Source organism: Silurus meridionalis, chromosome 4 (genome assembly GCF_014805685.1).
Source record: "Silurus meridionalis isolate SWU-2019-XX chromosome 4, ASM1480568v1, whole genome shotgun sequence".
Taxonomy (NCBI): Eukaryota; Metazoa; Chordata; class Actinopteri; order Siluriformes; family Siluridae; genus Silurus; species Silurus meridionalis.
In genome coordinates this window covers 2,586,942-2,611,668 of record NC_060887.1, presented here as the reverse complement: position 1 = coordinate 2,611,668, position 24,727 = coordinate 2,586,942, and the positions used below count along the sequence as shown (strand labels likewise).

The following is a 24,727-nucleotide window of genomic DNA, read 5'->3' as shown; positions in this document are numbered from 1 at the left end:
CCAAAATGATATCTGTATGCTAATGTGTGCTAATCAGGAAATACGTTCTACCTACCTTTCCTAGCCTGACTTTAAAATCCCACCCCTGTCTGGCCTGCACTTCCTCCCTCACTCTGCCCTGTCTTTCCCTCCTGCATTGCCTGAGTTTCTCTCACCCACATTACTTCACCTACATTACCATACCTAACTGTGCTATATGTAATGAGGCACACAGGGACAAGGTAGAGACTTGGAGGTTGTTCGATGTAGTTGTGGGAAAGGTCAGGGGTCATGTGTGTGCCCTGGTGCTTTGAATTTGTCCCTGTGTGTCCTTTTATAGCTGCAGGTTTCAAATACTGTTTACGTTAACCTTCAAATAGCTTTAGCATTTTTGTGATTTTTATGCGAAACGTATATGCTGTTTGTGTTACAGTATTATTACAGTGCTCCAGTACATGTGGTGCCTCCTCAGCAGTACTCAGTCCATCCCACAGGATTCAATACATGCTACACTCTACTCCCTGGACCTACTACCCCAACAAATGGTAAGTTCATCATGCCTTTCCAGTCATCCTTACAAAAAGCCTGGTTTTCTTGTAGGATGTTATGATCCTCACATGTTGGTCTTTAATTGAAACTGATACTGTTCTTATTAGTGTCTGCTGCAGGGATGTTCTACTATAATGATCAGGCCGTGTACAACCAGACTCCATTCCCAATGGTCCCTCCACTGCAGCAACATCCATCTACCAAGAGGAAGAGGAAAACGGTGCGTGTGCTTACTCTTTGTTTCAGTACTGGTTTATATACTGAGTAATGAATCTATTTATCTCTGATCATGTGCTATTTATTTCCCATTAAGATCGTTGTCCGAGATCCTAACCAGGACAACAAGGACATCATGGAGGAGATCATATCAGAAGCTGGCAGGAGTCGGAAGCCCACTCTGCCAGTGGGAAATGTCTTTCCGTCCCTATGCCTCTGCAGGTAACAGTCACACACATTCATAGAGGAAGCAGATTCTTCTGGCTAATAGCTCACCAGTCTTCCTCCTTATATTTACCTGTATTACCATTTCCCTTTTCCACTATTTTTTACTCATGTGTGCAATCTGTTTTTCCTAATTCTGATTATCCTCACACTTTCCACCTCAAATCCCAGCAACTGGACCAAGTGGTGAAAAATGAGCGTGGTGACCGCTCATACCTCGGAAAACTCGTACATTAATGCACTCGTAGGTCAAAGTACCACTGTAGCTGTGAAAGGAAGGAGGAAGACAGTGAACAATGACTTACTTGGTCGGCTACTGTTTAGATACAAGCCGTTGTAGCGTGTTGAGTCTGGGTGAAGGGAGAGCTCACTAACTCCAGTTACAACAGAAATCATATAAGCACAGACAGGTTTCCAAAACTCCTGCTTTTTATTTTGTTTGCAACAGCGTTATGGGTTAGTCAAAGAAACCTAAAAATGAGCATCAGAAAATAAAAAGCCTCGGTCTCCACACACGCAGTAATACCGGAAGTATGCAGTGGGATCGAATTTCGGGGGACGACGGCGGAACTGGAAGAACGGCTGCGATGGAGAAACTAGCGCTAGAGCCACATCCGGAGCATCAGGTGAGTCTGTAGTGAATGTAGTCTGTGTCCTTTTTCAGCTCTCTCCTGTGTTCATGTTGTGAAAAAATTCAAAGCAGGTTGTGATTGTAGGTGTTGTTCTTGAAACTAAATTCAGTTTAATGCATGAGCATTTTTAGTCATGACACATCATGTCTCTTGTGTTTCAGTAAAACTGGACGCAGTGCCAGACTCGACTACAAACAAGCCTGCGCTATCAGAGGAGGAAATGGAGAAACGCTCCATACACATTGGTTATTATCTTGTTACTGCGTCACATAATCGTGGTGGGTTCGTGTGCAGGAGGCCTCGCATTGCGTGGAGGAACTGGACCAGGGCGGGATGCTGTACGTTGTTGTTCGGGTGGGTGTGGAGACCACGCTGGAGCGAAACCAGATCACACGTGACCACATAACTGAAAAAAGGAAAGTGTTTTGTCATACTAGTTGAAAAAGGTTCTTTTGTGTTCAAGTCATTGCTGTGTTTCTCTTCACTTTAGAGCCAAAAGGAAGTGGAGGTCTTATGGAGGGACTCTAAACTGAGCTGGGCTGATTTTCTTCCTGAAACCGTGGATGGGAACAACTTCATTACTGAGCAGGTGAGCTGTTGGCTGCACACTAGATTTAGACTCCACTGGAAGATCTGGACCAAACAGGATCCAGTGGGCAGTAGATTTTCTACTACTTGAGTAATAATAATAGAAGAGCTGAGTAAAAGTGACAGCATAGTTATTTTATGAAATCATTTCGCTTGAAAATTGATTTGAAATATTATTGTTTATGTCTGATCTAATCGCTTGGCTCGGCATATTTTTGGCTGGTTACAGAGGGCTTTTAAAAATGAGCAATAATCAATATGGGTTAAAAATCATACTGTAATAATTTCATTTGTTAGAATAAGAACATTGTCCGTGAACTCAAATGGCAGCTCGTCTGATCAGAAAAGAGAAAAGTGTTTGTGTTTGTGGTGTAAAAAGCAGTGTGTTGGTTGGTAGACTTGATGCAGTTTTATTTCTAAACCAGCACAAATGCTGCCTTTAAGAAGAACATCTTCAGAGGGTTTTTTCTCGTCCTGGTATCATAAGTGTAGATAAACATAGGTTGTGTTTAATTGACAGCCCTGATGAAGTCTGATGACCTGAAGAGGGTGGAACTGAGACTTCAGACAGCAGACGGACTTCTGAGGAGGAACATCAGCACCACACGAGAGGTTAGAGGTCACCCAACCTGTAATTAATCCTGGAGGAATTAAGTGTGATTAGAGAGATAGCGATTTAAATGTGTATGTGTATGTGTGTGTGTGTGTGTGTGTGTGTGTGTGTACTGAAAAATGTATTTAATTTGTTTGTTGTGTGAATTGCCAATTTATTATTATTTATTTTCATATTGTATTTATGTATGTGTGTCTGCCTTTGAGCACAGGTGAGAACTCGTTCGATGCCCAGCTGCGAGAGCGGCGCTGGAAACATCCCGGGCGGACGCTCACTCATCACATGTAAATTCCCGGGTTGAACCTAACGCTCCCAGCACCTCAACTCCGCGTGTTTCTCTGCCCAGGTCCAGCGCACCTACAACGCGGCCCGCCCAGGTATCGTTCACAAGGCATCTGAAAAATGTCAAAAACCTGTGCTTGACTCTTTCAGAGAGACATCAAATGTTCCAGGTCTTCCTTTCTGCTGGGTCAGTCAGTCCTCCAGCATTGCAAATAAAAGATGGCTCAGCATTTTACTTGCAGCTTTACAGTGAGCAAGTTACAGTGAGAAGGTTAAGATTCCAGTAGATGTTCAGTACAATGGCCTTGCTTACAGGAATGGCCAGTTTTTTGTCATGAAGTATGATGAGTCAGTGGAGTTTGGTGAACTTCTGCTGATTTTTGTTAAGGATGATTCAGCTCTTCATTTTCTCATGAGAGTTTATGATGCTGAATTTATTTCTTACTACCACATGTACTCAGTAAAAAAAGACAGAGTGCAGACTCATCAGTGAACTGATTGACTTGTGGCCATTGTCATCTTATGTGAAAAATGGTTACCAGATTATTCCACTGAAGCACAGCATCTTGTCAGACTGAATGCCTTCATTTCATTGGACCAGAAACCAAACTCTTTGTGTGTGTCTTCACAGATATTGCTGAATCACAGCTGCTGAAGAACATAGGGGATGTGATAGCAGGAGTGCTTCCGGACCTTCCTGATCAACTTGTTAAGTCCGTTGAAGATACTTTAAAAACACTTGGTGCGGCAACCACAGATGATTTAAAGAACATCACAGAAAACGATTTGCTGCCAGTGTTAAAGCCCATACAAGCACGAAGACTGGTTGCTGCCTGGACCCAAAATAGTGAGTATAGAACAATGTCACCACACCACCCAATGGCACACTTGTTAACATGGTGTTAAGGTTAGAATATGAATTTTTATGAGTCTAATGATGATGTGATCATCATTATTTCCTGAATAAATAAATGTTGTTATTATGCAATAGGAGGCTGTTTTAAAAATTTCAGCTCAGAAGCTCAGCCAGTAAGATGATTCATCCTATAATGGATGTAACTATTGAAGATGGATCCTGCCTTAATTGGTAATAAAAAAGAACTAAATACATGGCTTGATTAATTATTGTGCCAAATACAGCTTCCAAAAAAGAAACTTTACCAACTTATTTTATTATACATTGACATAGATCAATATTTATCATTTTCAGTTTTAATTTAAAATTAGCACTATTATTTAATTTTCCCTTTTATTTCCAATCTTATTGTTTAATAATTACTTTCCTTTTTATGTAATATTTTTATTTGGCACATTATTTACTTTATCAAGCCATTTTTTATTTGTTTACTGCCAATATTGGCAGCGTCCATCCTCCAATTTGTTTCAAGTATCTGCATTATATATATAACTGACATTGAAGCCCTTCACCTCCGCCATCTGCCTGATGTTTGGCAGTTATTACTGCTTTAACACACACTACCCAGTGGAGCTACGATCAACACTGGAGTTTCTCCAACGCTAATATTCTGTTTTATGAACACCTTTTTGGATTTAACGTATCAATTTGATATCCATCTCAGGTTGTTCATTTTCTCAATCTTTCTCTCACTCTATTTTTCCATAAAGGTGTTTCTTTTCCATAAATCCTGAGAGGTGTGATAAAGGTGTGTTACAGACTCTACAGATGTTTTTGTTGTTGAAAAAATTGTTACACTTCTGAATGTCAGTGAAACGTTTTTAACAATTTGGAGTTTTACTAAACAAGATTTGTTAAAGTTCCTGTTCATTTTTTTTGCTTGTTAGTTCCAGGAGTTTCTTAGATGATAATTTTCCTACAGTAATTGTGAATTCTAATGATGTAAAAAGGGGCTGCATGTACATCACTAGCTAGCATTTTATAAATCAAACACTTCTGTAAAGTTTTCCTTTTTTTTCAGTTACATGATGCAGTTTGAAGATGTAGAGTTTCAGCTTTACTGCACAGTTCTGTGTGTAAAATAAGTCAAAGTCATTTTTTTCCAGGAATTTCTTGAATTCAGATTTTATTGAAATAGAAAAATAGTTTATTTTCCTATAACTGCATTTGCATATTTTTAAATAAGGAACATTTAACTTGTTTGAACATTTTTGTAGTTCAAACAGCACCAATAACACTTAAAGCACTACACTACAGAAACAATATAAAAGAAAGTTTTCTACATTTCTCTAATGCTGTCGAGTAACACAGTTTACAGGCCTAAGAATGTAACGCTAGCTTCAAAATCACAACCTTGTTTCTGCCTGGTGTCAAACCAGGGACCGTGATGACCACTACACTACAGAAACTACCACAGGGAAAAGCTTCTTGGTCACTGTTTGCACTTTTGCATACATTCACAGTTGCAGTAGAGCAGGAGAATGAACCGGTTTGCTGAGAAGTTCAAAACAACTCACGTTCTTCTAGCATAGAAGCAGTCTTGCTTTTATTTGCTTTCCTTGAACACTTGGCGTTTGTGTATTAGATGGACCCGCCTGTCATCATAGACACTGGCAAAACATTTCAAAATCACTTAGCTTCTTCTTCTTCTTCTTCTTATTATTATTATTATTATCCAACTCTTTTTTATTGATGCATTCAAACAGAAAGACACTCAGGCGAGAAAGATAATGGAACAGTGTTTAATTTAGTCCAACAACAAGAAATTGGTCTCTCTCTTTTTAAGTTATACATATAATTACAATCATGAATGTGAGCATCAAGAACAGGAGAAAAAAAAAACAAAAAAAAAACAAACATTAAACACTAATAAAACATGAACACTCTCCAAGATATATGTTTTTCTTTCTCCTTTCTACATCTACCAAGAAGTCAGGGGCAAGAGGAAGAGCTCAAAAAGGCTAAACAAAGAGAACAGGATTTTTTTTTCCCGTTCCTCTTTCTCTTATGTGATAAGAATGGTTGCCAGGTGGTGTAAAACTTTTCCGTAATACCAAGTAATGTAAATCTGATCTTTTCTATTTGAATAAACTGAGACAGGTCATGTATCTAATGAGAAGAACTGGGTGGGTGAGGATTCTTCCAGTTCAGTAATATAAGTCTCTTTGCTACTATTAAACAAAAGGCGAGCATGTTTGATTGTAAGGATGACAAGGAGGGATTTGTGGGGTTGAGTCCAAATAATGCTATTAGGGGACATGGTTTAATATCTAAAATGAAGTATTTAGAGATTGATTTAAAAACTGATGTCCAGAAAGAGGTCAAGGCTGGGCAAAGCCAAAAAGTATGATAAAGAGTAGCGAGCCGACACCCATCACTGATCACTGTATTAACGAATGACGGGCGCATATAGAGGAGGAATGTACACGACCAAGGGCCTTGGACCATTCCTCATCCATGAAATTATAATTAAGGTCCGATTCCCAGTTACTCTTTATTTTAGAAAGCGACGAAGAGCCTGATTGAACAACGAATGATACGATAACGATAACACAAGTGAACATGCAGTTTTTATTATTGAGAAAAACAAAATCCAAAACTACATGCCCCGTGTGAAAAAGTGATTGCCCCCTAAACCTAATATTTGGTTGTGCCGCCCTTAGCAGCAACAACTGCAATCAGGCGTTTGTGATAACTTGTGATGAGTCTGTTACTGCGCTGTGGAGGAATTTTGGTCACTCATCTATGCAGAATTGTTGTAATTCAGCCACATTGAAGGGTTTTTTAGCACAAACCTTCTTTTGAAGGTCATGTCACAGCATCTCAATAGGATTCAGGTCAGGACTTTGACTAGGCTACTCCAAAGTCTTCATTTTTTCTTTCCTTAGCCGTTCAGAGGTGGACTTGCTGGTGTGTTTTGGATCATTGTCCTGCTGCAGACCCCAAGTTCACTTCAGCTTGAAGTCACAAACAGATTCTCCTTCAGGATTTTTTGGTAAACAGCAGAATTCATGGATCCATTTATTACAGCAAGTCTTCCAGGTCCTGAAGCAGCAAAACAGCCCCAGACCATCACACTACCACCACCATATTTCACTGTTGGTATGACGCTCTTTTTCTCAAATGCGGTGTTACTTTTACGCAAGGCGTGATGGGACACACACCTTACAAAAGTTAAACTTTCAGTATTTTCCCAAAAGTCTTGGGGATCATCAAGATGTTTTCTGGCAAAACTGAGACGAGCCTTTATGTTCTTTTTGCTCAGCAGCTGTTTCTGTCTTAGATCTTTGCTGTGTAGATCATTTTTGCCGTCTCTTTCTCATGGGGAGTCATGAACACTGACCTTAACTGAGGCAAGTGAGGCTGCAGTTCTTTGGATGTTGTTATGGGGTCTTTTGTGATCTCTTGGATGAGTTGTCGTTGTGCTCTTGGGGTAATTTTGGTCAGCCGGCCACTCCTGGGAAGGTCACTGTTCCATGTTTTTGCCATGTGTGAACAAAAAAGTTAGCACAGTTTTAACAGGGGGGCAAACACTTTTTCACACGGGCCATGTAGTTTTGGATTTTGTTTCCCCTTCATTTAAAATCTGCATGTCGTGTTCACTTGTGTATCTTTTACTAATATTTAAATTAGTTTGACGATCTGAAACATTAAAGTGTGACAAACATGCAAATAAACAGTGTTGGGCGGTAACGCGTTACTTTTGACAATAACTAATACTGTAACAATACTGTAAAATAAAGTAACTCCGTTACCATTACCGTATGGTGCGTTACCCGTTACTTTTATAAATGAATGAATTTGGGCTGAAGTGTAGACTACAGCCTAACCAGTAACTGTAACTAGTCACTATTTTTTAGTAACGAGCACAACACTGCAAATAAATATACACAATGGTGTGAAAAAGTTTTATACCACCACAAAAGTATGTACTTGATATACAATGTTATTTCTTTCTTTCTTTGTCTTCCAACAGCCATTTAGTTGAATCTTCTGAGGAGAAGTGGGTTCCACACAGCAGCTATCAACCAGAAAAGAGGTTCAAGCAGTCTCCCAACTCAGCACCTGTTTCAGCTCTACCAGTAAGAGTGAAGGGGCTGGATGTTCTCTGGTTCAGGCAAACTTTCTTGTAGTTTTATTATCGAAAATACCCTTAATATATTACACAAATGCTTAACGTATAATGTAACGGTGTGTTTTGGGAAGACTATTTTAAGGAATGTAGTGATATTTTGCAATGAGCTCAGACAGCTAACGTGCTTCATTTGAAGGTCATGTCACAGCATCTCAATAGGATTCAGGTCAGGACTTTGACTAGGCTACTCCAAAGTCTTCATTTTTTCTTTGCTTAGCCGTTCAGAGGTGGACTTGCTGGTGTGTTTTGGATCATTGTCCTGCTGCAGACCCCAAGTTCACTTCAGCTTGAAGTCACAAACAGATTCTCCTTCAGGATTTTTTGGTAAACAGCAGAATTCATGGATCCATTTATTACAGCAAGTCTTCCAGGTCCTGAAGCAGCAAAACAGCCCCAGACCATCACACTACCACCACCATATTTCACTGTTGGTATGACGCTCTTTTTCTCAAATGCGGTGTTACTTTTACGCAAGGCGTGATGGGACACACACCTTACAAAGAGTTAAACTTTCGAGTATTTTCCCAAAAGTCTTGGGGATCATCAAGATGTTTTCTGGCAAAACTGAGACGAGCCTTTATGTTCTTTTTGCTCAGCAGCTGTTTCTGTCTTAGATCTTTGCTGTGTAGATCATTTTTACCGTCTCTTTCTCATGGGGGAGTCATGAACACTGACCTTAACTGAGGCAAGTGAGGCTGCAGTTCTTTGGATGTTGTTATGGGGTCTTTTGTGATCTCTTGGATGAGTTGTCGTTGTGCTCTTGGGGTAATTTTGGTCAGCCGGCCACTCCTGGGAAGGTCACTGTTCCATGTTTTTGCCATGTGTGAACAAAAAAGTTAGCACAGTTTTAACAGGGGGGCAAACACTTTTTCACACGGGGCCATGTAGTTTTGGATTTTGTTTCCCCTTCATTTAAAATCTGCATGTCGTGTTCACTTGTGTATCTTTTACTAATATTTAAATTAGTTTGACGATCTGAAACATTAAAGTGTGACAAACATGCAAATAAACAGTGTTGGGCGGTAACGCGTTACTTTTTGTGTTTGTAGACCATAACACATAAAAGGGCATTAATGGGAACATTAAAGAAGGTTCTTTAAAAAAGTAACTAAAAAGTTACTTTTAACAGTAACGCATTACTTTTTGGTGTAAATAATCAACAAAGTAATTGAGTTACTTTTTGAATGAAGTAACGAGTAACTGTAACTAGTCACTATTTTTTAGTAACGAGCACAACACTGCAAATAAATATACACAATGGTGTGAAAAAGTTTTATACCACCACAAAAGTATGTACTTGATATACAATGTTATTTCTTTCTTTCTTTGTCTTCCAACAGCCATTTAGTTGAATCTTCTGAGGAGAAGTGGGTTCCACACAGCAGCTATCAACCAGAAAAGAGGTTCAAGCAGTCTCCCAACTCAGCACCTGTTTCAGCTCTACCAGTAAGAGTGAAGGGGCTGGATGTTCTCTGGTTCAGGCAAACTTTCTTGTAGTTTTATTATCGAAAATACCCTTAATATATTACACAAATGCTTAACGTATAATGTAACGGTGTGTTTTGGGAAGACTATTTTAAGGAATGTAGTGATATTTTGCAATGAGCTCAGACAGCTAACGTGCTTCATTTGAAGGTCATGTTCAGTTCACTTTGTAAAATTTGAAAGAAATGTTTCAAATACACGATTATTGTGTAAGTTATAGTTATTACAATAAACTGTATTTAAATAGGTTGTGGGTTGTGGATCGAGTTAATAGAATCTTTAGTATTTAAGTCAAAGAATCGTACGAAAGCCATGATACACAGTCATACGCCTAATGCTAATAACAAATGCTAAATTGAGAATTAATCTTTCTTTTTGGATAAATCTTTGCTTGATTTGCGTTAAAGGACGGCTTAAAGACCAGACAGAATCCTCTGCCAGCTGGTCAGTTACATTTCACCGTCCGTGTTCTGCTTTCTGTGAATCAGTTTTGGCTAACGTTAATGCTAAACACGTGATTATTGAGTTATAGTTATAGGGGATTCTTAGCCTTGTTAACCCTGTGGTTATTTATGATCTTAGATGTACAACATAACGTGCTTCACATAACATCCGGTCTAAAACACAGAAAATATATCATCATGTTGAATTATCAGCAAATGTCTAGTATTTCAGGAGCTTAGCGTGGTTGTGATCACCTCTGCTTCACACACAAAAGTGGTCGTAAAACAATAAGGAGAGACAAAAGCCCCATGTGTTAGGTGGCCAAGTTTTTAAATAAAAAAATACAATGAAAGTAAATATAAAGTAACCATATCCTGTTAGAGGGAAAGAAATTCCACCATTAGGGTCCCTTAACTGGTTCCATTGTGTAGTGGCTAACATGATTTTCAAAGCCCTTTTTCTCACTCTGGATGTATACAGTTCTTGAAAAGTGGACAGGGGGACACCGATAACCATTGCAGCCGTCTAAACTGTCCTCTGTAGTCCTCTGATGTCTGATTTTACAGCTGAGCAGAACCAGACAGTTATTAAAGCAACTCCTGTTGAACTTTCTAAGCTGGTGAAGGAAGTACATCCTCTGTACATCCCCTGAGAGATGGTGGTGCCCAGGAACCTGAATGACTCCACTGCTGCCATAGTGCTGTTCATGATGGTGAGTTGGGGGAGAGCAGGGGGGTTGCTCCTAAAATCCACAATCATCTCCACTGTATTGAGCGTGTTAAGCTCCAGGTTTTTATGACTGCACCATGTCTCTCAGGTCTTTCTTCACTGAAGCAGGGTCGTTGGCTGAAAACTGATTTTCCAGCTTTTTAGAGTAGCTCCTCTTAGACACTCTATGAGGATCAATGATGAGGATTAATCTTCCTCATATTAATTAATTATTCACGTACTAAAGAATTTGAAAATAACTTAACCGAGAACAGAAAGCTGATGGTACATTGAGTTTTTCAAAACTGGATTGTTGCAATCTGGAAACATATTACCTGAATCATTATTTCTGCTTATTTATGCTGTGCAGGTGATTGTGTGGATCCATAGAGTAGTGGTCATCACATCTGCTTTACATGCTGAAGGTTCTGGCTTCAACTCCCAGTGGGACCATGCAGGTTGTAAACATGAATAAGGTTTATATATTACAAGTTGTTACTCAATCCTGGAAATAAATGAACAGTTTTGCATGTTTCTGCATTGTGCTTTTAACAGAAATGGAGAAAAAAACATTCCAAAATTAGAAGCCAAGGGCTTGGCTCTACTGGGGCTCAAACCCAGGCCCTTCTGCATGTAAAGCAGACGTGATGACCACTACACTATGGAACCTGCTGCTGACAAGCCTGATATCCAATGTGTATTAATAGAAATATTTTCGAGATTTTTCTTAAACAAAAATAAAAATACAAGTAAATCCTGCTAGTAGGAAATTAAAATCAAAGGCTCAAGAGCATGTCTCCACTGTGGGTCAAACCCAAGACCTTCTGCATATAAAACAGACATGATGACCATTACACTCCAGTATTAACAATCAATGACTGTTTCCTCCAATGTTATAAATCACTATATACTGCTCCTTTATCTGCTGACACTTCAACATTAGAGGCCTTTTTCAAAATGTATGTATTCCTACAATAAGTGTAGGTACAGCATTACAATTGGATGAGTTTATATCTGATACAGAAATAGCCTTAGCAAGTCTGCCTTCTGGTAAATCACCTGGACCAGGATACGAAAATCTTAGCAAAATCTCTGACCTGCCGTCTGGAGAATGTTCTGCCTTGTGTTATATTACCTGAACAAACAGTCTTCATCAAGAACAGATACTCTTCTTGTAATATTGGGCGCATGTTGAATGTTATATATAACCCATCTCTATCTGACACTTCTTTATAGGTGGAGGAGCAGAAGGTTGAGAAGCAGAAGGTGGAGGAGCAGAAGTTGAGGAGCAGAAGTTGAGGAGCAGAAGGTGAAGGAGCAGATGATGGAGGATCAAAAAGAACAGGCTGAAGTCCTTTGGACTTTTGGAGACTTTAGAGAATGTGAGAAAATGTATAACTGTGTGTAGATAATCAGGCAAAATATTTTTTATGAGTCTGAATTTGTTGAAGGTGTTTATGTCTCACCATAAATCTGATTATCACGAATCACACAGCACAACTTACTCAAAAGTCCAATGCTGAATGTTTACTCTTTTTTTTATCCTAAAGAAATGTAAATGAAGTGATGAACACACTGGATGTTGTTCTGTAGACAGTCACACTGCTGCTGAGAAATCTGGACTGTACTGTGGATGACGGACGTGTACGAAGCGTTCCTGAGATTTGGGACTGTCCTCACTGCACACGTCATTTATAACTACTGATCCTTACATTTTCCTTCTTTCTCAGTAACTTGGGGTTTCCTCCCTGTACTCAGCTGGAGTATTTTCTGAATGTGGAGAGCTCTGATATTGTGAACCTCTAACACGTTTGATGTGCACTCTTTGCTTTGTGTTTCTGCTCGCTGTCCCGTACAGGTCATGATGGAGAACATACGCTCAAAAGACATCGGGTATGTGACGTTTTCATGTCCTGATGAGGCTCGAGTAGACATCATGGAGATGAACGGCAGGGTGCTGGGCAGCAGGACTGTGTACTAAAGTCCCTCTCAGACCACCCAGGGACGAAGTCACGGCATGAAGGTAGAAACCATCTCGCCTTCAAAACCCTGCCCAGACCCAAGACCCAACGCCAACAAGAACATCCATCCACAGAGTGAGTCAAAGCCGTCCGATTAGTTTTGTGTTAAGTGCAGTTAAAGATTCAAAACAGAAGAGAACTTTTCATGTTAGCAAAATTTACCTTCTGATTGGATGCTAACATGAGATGATTGTCTGCATCTACAGATGTTCCAGTTGCAGATCCTGGAAAGAAAACCAGCAGCAGTGGAACAGGGATTCACACCACAGCCTCTCAGACTGGACACACAGGAACTATTCTGATTCTATTTCCAGTGTGTTTTATAGAGACCTTCATGATCTGGAGCAGGTTTTGGTCACAGCTGTGTTTGGTCACATGTAATAATTGGTTTAATACTGAGTGATTGATCAGTGTGTATTATTAAAGTCAGCAATGCAAACACACACATGCACTCAAACATTGGATGCTGAATTTGTTCTGTTTTCTGTAGAAATGAGGATTAGATCCTCTATTATACCAGAACCAGTGTACACTTGCAGCAAGTTTCTGCTCTCAGAAAATGACCTTTAAATAAAAGTGCTTCATTGTTCATTCACCAGTGAGACCAGAACGTTATTAATAAAAGAACACCGCTGTTCTGTTTATATTATGGGATACAGACAGTGCTTGTTATTTCTCATGGTTTTCTACATGAGAGTGATGTAATGCTCATGTTTTTGCTTTCTGTATCTCCTCACTCACTCCTACAGGTGGTACTGCACAATGGACGGTCCAAAGGCTTTGGATTTGTCTGATATTCCTCTCTGGATGAAGACACTAATGCCATCAGAGAGTTGAATGGAAAGCTGGTGAGCAGGAGGTCACTGTGTATCACTATGGCTGAGCAGTGGACAGGGAGCAGCCGCCACACCAAGCCCTACCTCCATCCATCCAGGAACATGCAGTGGTTCCATCTACAGCGTAAGTCATACTGTCCTCATAATGTCCTACAAAACTTTACTAAACACACACACTGTGTACCGGTCAAACACACACATTATGTAAAGTAACACATCTCTGTTTTTCTCTTTCAGGTCATCGTGCTGTCGGTCTGTTCCACTGAATTCATCATTTTATTTATTTTGCTTTTAATTATTATTTCTTTCTCTTTTTTACAGAAATTGTTTTATTACTGTAAATAAATATGTAAATAACTAACAGTAATGAAGTGTTTCATTATTGATCATTCATAAAATTCCCTCTTAATACATGAGAACTTTTATTAGAACTGAAAGAGACGGTGCTGTGAAAAGAGAACAGTAATAACAGAGTTGTGTTCGTGAAAACCCTGAAACAGATCATGTAAATACACTACTCTGACGCTGACACCATTTATTTAATGGATGAATAAAATTGATCTGAAATAAATTCAAATATTTAAGCTGTAATACTGCACTGTATTTAACTTATTATTATTATTATTATTATTATTATTATTATTATTATTATATATTGTTATAATTTTAAATGTATTGATAGATTTTATTTTGAAACTTTATATTTTGATGTTTTATTTCAGTTAATACATTTTTTATTGTATTTAATTTGTTCTAATCTCTAATATACACTAAAAGCCTTTATATTTATAAATGTGTATTTAAATCACAGATATTAAAAAATTAATAATATGTAAAAAGATCTAATATCTACCAAAAAAATCACTCAGTGTTGATTTAAGATGTTTGGACATTTATTCCAGCTCATAAATCCTATAAAACATGCAGCATTAAACATGAACTTCCAGCAGATGAACATCTCATAATACTGTCTGGAAGTGAGAAATGTACAGGTTGTTTTTACTCCATACACATGAACTTACTTTGATCAGAAACACAATCATACTCCAAATCAATTAATCAATAAAGTCAATAAAAGAATCCCAAACTGCTGTGTGTCTTGTCCTCGCTATTAATGACGTCATTAGAGCTCCACTACTTCTAATTACCTGCTGTGACAGTGAGCTCTAATACACATCACACTGCCACCTACAGGTCATTTATGATTCTGCAACATTCATAGAGTCACTCCGGTCAACTTCCGGTTCTCAACTCGGATTCACTCGCTTTATACACAGTTTACAGCCGTTTTTATCTTATTTATGACTGTAATATCGCTCTTCTCTCAGGAACAACAGAAAAGCTGTGAAGACATGATATTTTATCCGCTCTTTACCTCTGTAATGTGCGCATGCGCATAGTGTCAGGTTAAGAGCGACCGGGTTACGTCACAGATGGAGGGCGGGGCATCTCTCTGTGACGTCACAGTAAGGCAACCTCTATAATTGGGAACGAGTCTCTGTTTCTCTCATTTCCAAGGTTTTTGTGTGTGAGTAAAGAGGCATAAACATGGAGCTCTTCAGAAGGTTAAGAGAATTTTTTCAAAGCAGAAGAACAAAGAAAACTAAGCAGATTGCTGAAATGAAGGAGAAGCTGGAGCACATGGAGAAAGTAGAGAAAGACTTGGATGCATTTTCTCTTTTAATGATAGAGAAGATGAAAGAAGAGAAAGCCATTCTGCTACAGATGGTGCAAAAGCTGGAGGCTACTTTGGCTTCTGAGCGAAAGCAGCAGGAACAGGACATAACTGAGAGAAGCCAGAGCTGGGCGAGAGAACAAAAACAACTGGAGGAACGTGTTGCTCAGCTTGAGTTTATTTTGGAGCAGACCACCATGGAGCTCCAGTCTTCCCTGGAAATCAATGAGGAACTGGAGAAAACTGTAGACTGTGAGAGAGAGAGCTGGACAAGAGAACAAAAACAACTGAAGGAACATGTTGCTCAGCTTGAGGTCACTTTGAAACAGACCACCAAGGAGCTCCAGTCTTCCCTAAAAATCCATGAGGAACTGGAGAAAACTGTAGAATGTGAGAGAGAGAGCTGGAAGAGAGAACAAAAACGACTGGAGGAACATGTTGCTCAGCTTGAGGTCACTTTGGAACAGACCACCATGGAGCTCCAGGATACTCAAAATCACTGTGAGAAAGTAAAAAATAGTGCAGAGCAGGAGAGAGATCATTTGATCAGAGAGAAAGAGCGACTGGAGGAACGTGTTGCTCAGTTTGAGCCCACGTTGGACTTTAAAGAAAAACAAGAGGACGAAAGAGAGAAAACTAAACTTGACATAGAGGAGAGGAACAACTTACAGCTTCAGACCAACAGGGGGCTCCAGGATACCCAGAATCTCTGTGAGGAAGAAAAGAAGACTTCAGAGAATAAAACAGATCATTATATGAGAGTCCGAGAGCGATGGGAGGAAATTGTTGCTCAGCTGAGACAAGAAAACATTCAAAAGAAAACGAGAAATAAAAAAAAAAGAAGATGACAAGAGAAACAGAGAGTCTGAACATGCCTTTTTCCTCTTTCTGTTTCTCTTATGGCTATTTATGATAGTTTTACACTTATAGTCAATAGTATAAAGCTGAGTGTAAAGCTATTGTATCTTGTAGATCGTCTCGTCTTTTAATCATTTTTTATTTCTGTCTTGTCAAATCTTTTTTTAATCTTTTTTTAAATCTTGATTTTAATCTTTTTCTACAAAGAGTCACAATAAACACTAATAACAACCATTATTTTTGTCTTCCTTACAAACGCCGTATGACCTCCTTATGGATTCTTCCACTTAGTTTATATTCCTCTTGTGGGGCAGGGGGCTGTGGCTCGGGGTCATAATGCTGAGGGGGAGGGAGGTCAGGAGGAGAGGAAACTGGTCCTCAGTGCCACATTGTGCAAAACACCACACACCCTGATAATCTTACACACTTTTTCACTTTTGATTTTTATTATATGAAATATTTTATATTCTTTATTTGATAGTATTTAAATTATTAATACAGTGGAACCCGGTTATGTCGATGTCCTAGGGGGTCGCCAAAAAGCATCGAGGTAACCGATGATTGAGATAAACGAAAATCAAAATGGCGGCAATATATTAACGTGCTTGAAATTTCTTCATGTACATGATGTGCGTTAATAAATGAGAATGTGCATGCACGTGTTTTTGAAGGTTTTTTTTACACAACAGCGTTGTCGTGATTTGTTTGATGAAGGCATGCTATAAAAATACATACAGTACATGTTTATCTGTCAGGAATCCACCTGCCACGCCCCCTTCGGCCCCCTTCAGCGTGTCAGGTGTTTTCTCTGCCACTTTCTCTGAAGCTCCCGGCTTCATTCGCGCACATATGGTGCTCGTTTATCATCATCACCAGCTTCTATTTAAACTTCCACACTCTCACTGTCTGTTATTGTTGGTATATGTTGGTTCACGGCGGTCGTTGTTATCGCTCATGCGTATCCCGGTACGTGCCGTCCCACCGGCACTCTCTCAACGGCTGCTCTTTTCTTCCCAAAGCTGCGCGCGCCCTACTAACACTACGAACACTAGCACTAACTAACAGCAGAGATTCACCAGTATACAATACAACACCTGGAGCAGCTGTAAGACTTGATTTTTCCGCCACTTCCACGAGTTCTTCTGCGGCTGCACCGAGATAACCGACGTTAAATGGCAAATTTTTCCCCCCTTGTGCTCGAGATATTAGGGTTCGGCGACATAACTGATAAAAAATGCTTAGAAAAAGCATTTTATATATATATAAACAGCAGAAACAGAAAACTGAACCTCTACAAGCCCAAAGAGTCGCAGAAAATCTCTGAGGAAACAAAGATTCTTAGGTGAAGGAAGAGAAATGAGGATGGAAACCCGAGAGTGACTGGAGGAAGCTGTACAGCTGTTCAGCAATATGACTTCAGCACTAGAGAAAGAAAACCAGAGAAAGAAAAAGAGGAGATCAAGCTGGACATGTCCTACATATAATAAAGTACAAACATATCAGTGATTATTGTAACTCAATATTTTTTATTCCTTCAAAATAAATAAATATCTTAAATATAGTGTGTGTTTTGTTTCTATTATTAAATTTTTATTGGACATCATTTAAATTTAACTCCACATGATAAAATGTTGGGAAAACGGGACAAAAGTAAATGATAATAAAATAAAGGTTCTGTTTAAACCCAATTTTACATGAACAGAAGTTAAAGTAATAAAATAAACAGTTATTGAACAGTATTCACAGCATCAGTTTAAATATTAAATCACAATAACACAGAGATTAAATCAGTTTACAATACATGAGTTCTTCATGGGTTCATCTGATCACACAATACTATAAAGTTTAGTTCCAATGCAGCCTCATAACATCATAGTTCAAGTATAACTTTTGACAACTGCAGTTAGTAGAAAAACATCAGAAATTACAATTTAATAGATTCATTTTAATAATTCAGTCCATTCAGTTTGGTCAATTCAGTTCAAAATGATTCGGTTTGGTGATTTTGACTCCTTAGATTCAGTACAAGTGACTATATATACAGGGAGTGCAGAATTATTAGGCAAGTTGTATTTTTGAGGATTAATTTTATTTGAGGATTTAATTTGAACAACAACCATGTTCTCAATGAACACAAAAAACTCATTAATATCAAAGCTGAATATTTTTGGAAGTAGTTTTTAGTTTTAGCTATTTTAGGGGGATATCTGTGTGTGCAGGTGACTATTACTGTGCATAATTATTAGGCAACTTAACAAAAAACAAATTCATACCCATTTCAATTATTTATTTTTACCAGTGAAACCAATATAACATCTCAACATTCACAAATATACATGTCTGACATTCAAAACCAAACAAAACAAATCAGTGACCAATATAGCCACCTTTCTTTGCAAGGACACTCAAAAGCCTGCCATCCATGGATTCTGTCAGTGTTTTGATCTGTTCACCATCAACATTGCGTGCAGCAGCAACCACAGCCTCCCAGACACTGTTCAGAGAGGTGTACTGTTTTCCTCCTTGTAAATCGCACATTTGATGATGGACCACAGGTTCTCAATGGGGTTCAGATCAGGTGAACAAGGAGGCCATATCATTAGATTTTCTTCTTTTATACCCTTTCTTGCCAGCCACGCTGTGGAGTACTTGGACGTGTGTGATGGAGCATTGTCCTGCATGAAAATCATGTTTTTCTTGAAGGATGCAGACTTCTTCCTGTACCACTGCTTGAAGAAGGTGTCTTCCAGAAACTGGCAGTAGGACTGGGAGTTCAGCTTGACTCCATCCTCAACCCGAAAAGGCCCCACAAGCTCATCTTTGATGATACCAGCCCAAACCAGTACTCCACCTCCACCTTGCTGGCGCCTGAGTCGGACTGGAGCTCTCTGCCCTTTACCAATCCAGCCACGGGCCCATCCATCTGGCCCATCAAGACTCACTCTCATTTCATCAGTCCATAAAACCTTAGAAAAATCAGTCTTGAGATATTTCTTGGCCCAGTCTTGACGTTTCAGCTTGTGTGTCTTGTTCAGTGGTGGTCGACTTTCTGCCTTTCTTACCTTGGCCATGTCTCTGAGTATTGCACACCTTGTGCTTTTGGGCACTCAGTGATGTTGCAGCTCTGAAATATGGCCAAACTGGTGGCAAGTGGCATCTTGGCAGCTGCACGCTTGACTTTTCTCAGTTCACGGGCAGTTATTTTGCGCCTTGGTTTTTCCACACGCTTCTTGCGACCCTGTCGACTATTTTGAATGAAACGCTTGATTGTTCGATGATCACGCTTCAGAAGCTTGGCTATTTTAAGACTGCTGCATCCCTCTGCAATATATCTCACTATTTTTGACTTTTCTGAGCCTGTCAAGTCCTTCTTTTGACCCATTTTGCCAAAGGAAAGGAAGTTGCCTAATAATTATGCACACCTGATATAGGGTGTTGATGTCATTAGACCACACCCCTTCTCATTACAGAGATGCACATCACCTAATATGCTTAATTGGTAGTAGGCTTTCCAGCCTATACAGCTTGGAGTAAGACAACATGCATAACGAGGATGATGTGGTCAAAATACTCATTTGCCTAATAATTCTGCACTCCCTGTACATGCCCCTGTGTGAAAAAGTGATTGCCCCTAAACTTAATAATTGGTTGGGCTGCCCTTAGCAGCAACAACTGCAATCAGGAGTTTGTGATAACTTGTGATGAGTCTGTTACAGTCTTCATTTTGTCTGTCCTCAGCCGTTCAGAGGTGGACTTGCTGGTGTGTTTTGGATCATTGTCCTGCTGCAGAACCCAAGTTCACTTCAGCTTGAAGTCACAAACAGATTCTCCTTCAGCATTTTTTAGTAAACAGCAGAATTCATGGATCCATTTATTACAGCAAGTCTTCCAGGTCCTGAAGCAGCAAAACAGCCCCAGACCATCACACTACCACCATATTTCACTGTTGGTATGACGCTCTTTTTCTCAAATGCGGTGTTACTTTTACGCAAGGCGTGATGGGACACACCTTAGAAAAGTTAAACTTTCAGTATTTTCCCAAAAGTCTTGGGGATCATCAAGATGTTTTCTGGCAAAACTGAGACGAGCCTTTATGTTCTTTTGCTCAGCAGCTGTTTCAGTCTTAGATCTCTGCCGTGTAGATCATTTTTGCCGTCTCTTTCTCATGGGGGAGTCATAAACACTGACCTTAACTGAGGCAAGTGAGGCTGCAGTTCTTTGGATGTTGTTATGGGGTCTTTTGTGATCTCTTGGATGAGTCGTCGTTGTGCTCTTGGGGTAATTTTGGTCAGCCGGCCACTCCTGAAGGTCACTGTTCCATGTTTTTGCCATGTGTGAACAAAAAGTTAGCACAGTTTTAACAGGGGCAAACACTTTTTCACACGGGCCATGTAGTTTTGGATTTTGTTTCCTTCATTTAAAATCTGCATGTCGTGTTCACTTGTGTATCTTTTACTAATATTTAAATTAGTTTGACGATCTGAAACATTAAAGTGTGACAAACATGCAAATAAACAGTGTTGGGCGATGGCGTTACTTTTGACAGTAACTAATACTGTAACAATACTGTAAAAATAAAGTAACTCCGTTACCATTACCGTATGGTGCGTTACCCGTTACTTTTATAAATGAATGAATTTGGGCTGAAGTGTAGACTACAGCCTAACCAGCTTACAGCAGCGTCTCATTGTAGGATTGGTGGATGAACCACTGTAAACACGAAGAAGACGTGCTGTGGGCGTGTCTCCGTTTATTCAGGTCTGTAATGGCGAGTCGAGGCAAGAGCAAGACGAGTTTCTCAAAGTGGAAATATGCTCATTATTTCACTTTAGTTGAGCATAAAGACAAAAACTGTCAAATGTAAGCGGTGTCTTTCTGGTTCGAAGCTCGTATCTACTACGATAAACAGCAACTCCAATCTGCCGAAGCTCCTTCAGAGTCTACATGCCTCGACGAAGCTAGAAGCTAACCCGGTGTTCTGTTTTCATACTTCAGCTGTAAAAAGAACATGTTTAAGAGCTGAACACAACAGGAGAAGCCACTTTAGTGTTTGATTGTGAATATATTATTCAGCTTGTTGTGTTATTTATTTCAGAAATGCTTGTGATATATTCAGTTTGTGCTGCTCTGACTTTAATAAAATAGTGTTTAAAAATGACTTTGTGTTCAATTCAGTTTTGTGTTTGTATAAACCATAACACATAAAAGGGCATTAATGGGAACATTAAAGAAGGTTTTTTAAAAAAGTAACTAAAAAGTTACTTTTAACAGTAACGCATTACTTTTTGGTGTAAATAATTGAGTTACATTTTGAATGAAGTAACGAGTAACTGTAACTAGTTACTATTTTTTAGTAACGAGCAAAACACTGCAAATAAATATACACAATGGTGTGAAAAAGTTTTATACCACCACAAAAGTATGTACTTGATATACAATGCTATTTTTTCTTTCTTTCTTTGTCTTCCAACAGTCATTTAGTTAAATCTTCTGAGGAGAAGTGGGTTCCACACACCAGCTATCAACCAGAAAAGAGGTTCAAGCAGTCTCCCAACTCAGCACCTGTTTCAGCTCTACCAGTAAGAGTGAAGGGGCTGGATGTTCTCTGGTTCAGGCAAACTTTCTTGTAGTTTTATTATCGAAAATACCCTAAATATATTACACAAATGCTTAACGTATAATGTAACGTTGTGTTTTGGGAAGACTATTTTAAGGAATGTAGTGATATTTTGCAATGAGCTCAGACAGCTAAAGTGCTTCATTTGAAGGTCATGTTCAGTTCACTTTGTAAAATTTGAATGAAATGTTTCAAAATACACCATTTTTGTGTAAGTTATAGTTATTACAATAAACTGTATTTAAATGGGTTGTGTGTTGTGGAAGGAGTTAATAGAATCTTTAGTATTTAAGTCAAAGAATCGTACGAAAGCCATATGATACACAGTCATACACCTAATGCTAATTACAAATGCTAAATTGAGAATGAATCTTTCTTTTTGGATAAATCTTTGCTTGATTTGCGTTAAAGGACGGCTTAAAGACCAGACAGAATCCTCTGCCAGCTGGTCAGTTACATTTCACCGTCCGTGTTTTGCTTTCTGTGAATCAGTTTTGGCTAACGTTAATGCTAAACACGTGATTATTGAGTTATAGTTATAGGGGATTCTTAGCCTTGTTAACCCTGTGGTTATTTATGATCTTAGATGTACAACATAACGTGCTTCACATAACATCCGGTCTAAAACACAGAAAATATATCATCATGTTGAATTATCAGCAAATGTCTAGTATTTCAGGAGCTTAGCGTGGTTGTGATCACCTCTGCTTCACACACAAAAGTGGTCGAAACAATAAGGAGAGACAAAAGCCCCATGTGCTAGGTGGCCAAGTTTTAAATAAAAAATACAATGAAAGTAAATATAAAGTAACCATATCCTGTTAGAGGAAATAAATTCCACCATTAGGGTCCCTTAACTGGTTCCATTGTGTAGTGGCTAACATGATTTTCAAAGCCCTTTTTCTCACTCTGGATGTATACAGTTCTTGAAAAGTGGGCAGGGGGACACCGATAACCATTGCAGCCGTCTAAACTGTCCTCTGTAGTCCTCTGATGTCTGATTTTACAGCTGCAGAACCAGACAGTTATTAAAGCAACTCCTGTTGAACTTTCTAAGCTGGTGAAGGAAGTACATACTCTGTTAAGCCTTTTTAACAATGGAGTCGATGTGATTGTTCCATTACATGCCCTGAGAGATGGTGGTGCCCAGGAACCTGAATGACTCCACTGCTGCCATAGTGCTGTTCATTTTGGTGAGTTAGAGCATTCATCTAAAATCCACAATCATCTCCACTGTTTTGAGCGTGTTAAGCTCCAGGTTTTTATGACTGCACCATGTCTCTCAGGTCTTTCTTCACTGAAGCAGGGTCGTTGGCTGAAAACTGATTTTCCAGCTTTTTAGAGTAGATCCTCTTAGCCACTCTATGAAGATCAATGATGAGGATTAATCTTCCTCATATTAATGAATTAATCATGTACTACAGTATTTGAAAATAACTTAACTGAGAATAGAAAGCTGAGGGTACATTGGGAAGAAGTTTCCCAAAACTGGATTGTTGCAATCTGAAAACATGTTACCTAAATCATTATTTATGCTTATTTATGCTGTGCAGGTGATTGTGTAGATCCATAGGGTAGTGGTCATCACATCTGCTTTACATGCAGAAGGTTCTGGGTTCAACTCCCAGTGGGACCATGCAGGTTGTAAACATGAATAAGGTTTATATATTACAAATTGTTACTCAATCCTGGAAATAAATAAACAGCATGTTTCTGCATTGTGCTTGTATTAGTAATGGAGAAAAAACATTCCAAAATGGCTCAAGAGCATGTCTCCACTGTGGGTCAAACCCAAGACCTTCTGCATATAAAACAGACATTATGACCACTACACTCCAGTATTAACAATCCATGACTGTTTCCTCCAATGTTATAAATCACTATATACTGCTCCTTTATCTGCTGACACTTCAACATTAGAGGCCTTTTTCAAAATGTATGTATTCCTACAATAACAACACATTTGCGTGCAAAGCAGACATGATGACCACTACACTATGGAGCCTGTTGCTGAGAAGGATTATGTCCAATGTTATAAATATAAACATCTCTTTCAAAATCTCAGTGGAAAAATATTAATTAAACTTAGAAAACTCACTGATTCAAATGTTTCCAGGTTTTGCCCAGTAATAGTTTTAGCCATGCAAATGAGTTTATTACTGCTGCTGACATTACTAAGTAAAATGCCGCTTCCTCAGAAGACCACACACAGTAGGCTCATGACTGCCGAGTGATAGATCTCCAGCATCTTAATGCAAAAAACCAAAAAACAGGTTTCATGTAGTAATTCATCACTTCTGCTTTACATGCAGGAGGTCTTGGGTTTGACTTCCAGTGCAACTATGTATAAAACAAATATTATGTAATAGTTTGAGATTAATACTTTTAAAAACCATAACGTGATCACCTCTGCATCACACAAAAAGTGTAAAACTTAGGAAAAGAGACAAAAGCTGAGTTGTGCTATGAGGCCAAGATTTTAAATAAAAATACAATGAAAGTAAATATAAAGTAACCATATCCTGTTAGAGGAAATAAATTCCACCATTAGGGTCCTTAACTGGTTCCATTGTGTAGTGGCTAACATGATTTTCAAAGCCCTTTTTCTCACTCTGGATGTATACAGTTCTTGAAAAGTGGGCAACAGATAACCATTGCAGCCGTCTAAACTGTCCTCTGTAGTCCTCTGATGTCTGATTTTACAGCTGAGCAGAACCAGACAGTTATTAAAGCAACTCCTGTTGAACTTTCTAAGCTGGTGAAGGAAGTACATCCTCTGTTAAGCCTTTGTAACAATGGAGTCAATGTGATTGTCCCACTACATGCCCTGAGAGATGGTGGTGCCCAGGAACCTGAATGACTCCACTGCTGTTCATGATGGTGAGTGGGGAAGAGCAGGGGTTTCACCTAAAATCCACAATTATCTCAGTTAAGGAGATGTGATGACT

The 24,727-nt window shown here is 39.0% G+C and overlaps 1 protein-coding gene across 2 annotated transcripts in view; it reads left to right on the top strand.

Moving 5' to 3' along the window:
• Positions 1-943: 943 nt before the first annotated feature.
• LOC124384641 (eukaryotic translation initiation factor 4 gamma 3-like) overlaps positions 944-24,727 on the top strand; it is a 271,327-nt gene continuing 247,543 nt past the window's right edge. Inside the window, exons 1-2 of one of the 2 annotated variants that reach the window (XM_046847671.1) lie at positions 944-966; positions 1,418-1,595. The gene's annotated coding sequence lies outside the window, so the exon portion shown is untranslated. The remainder of the gene's footprint in view (positions 967-1,417; positions 1,596-24,727) is intronic. The other variant, XM_046847670.1, reaches the window with a different exon arrangement.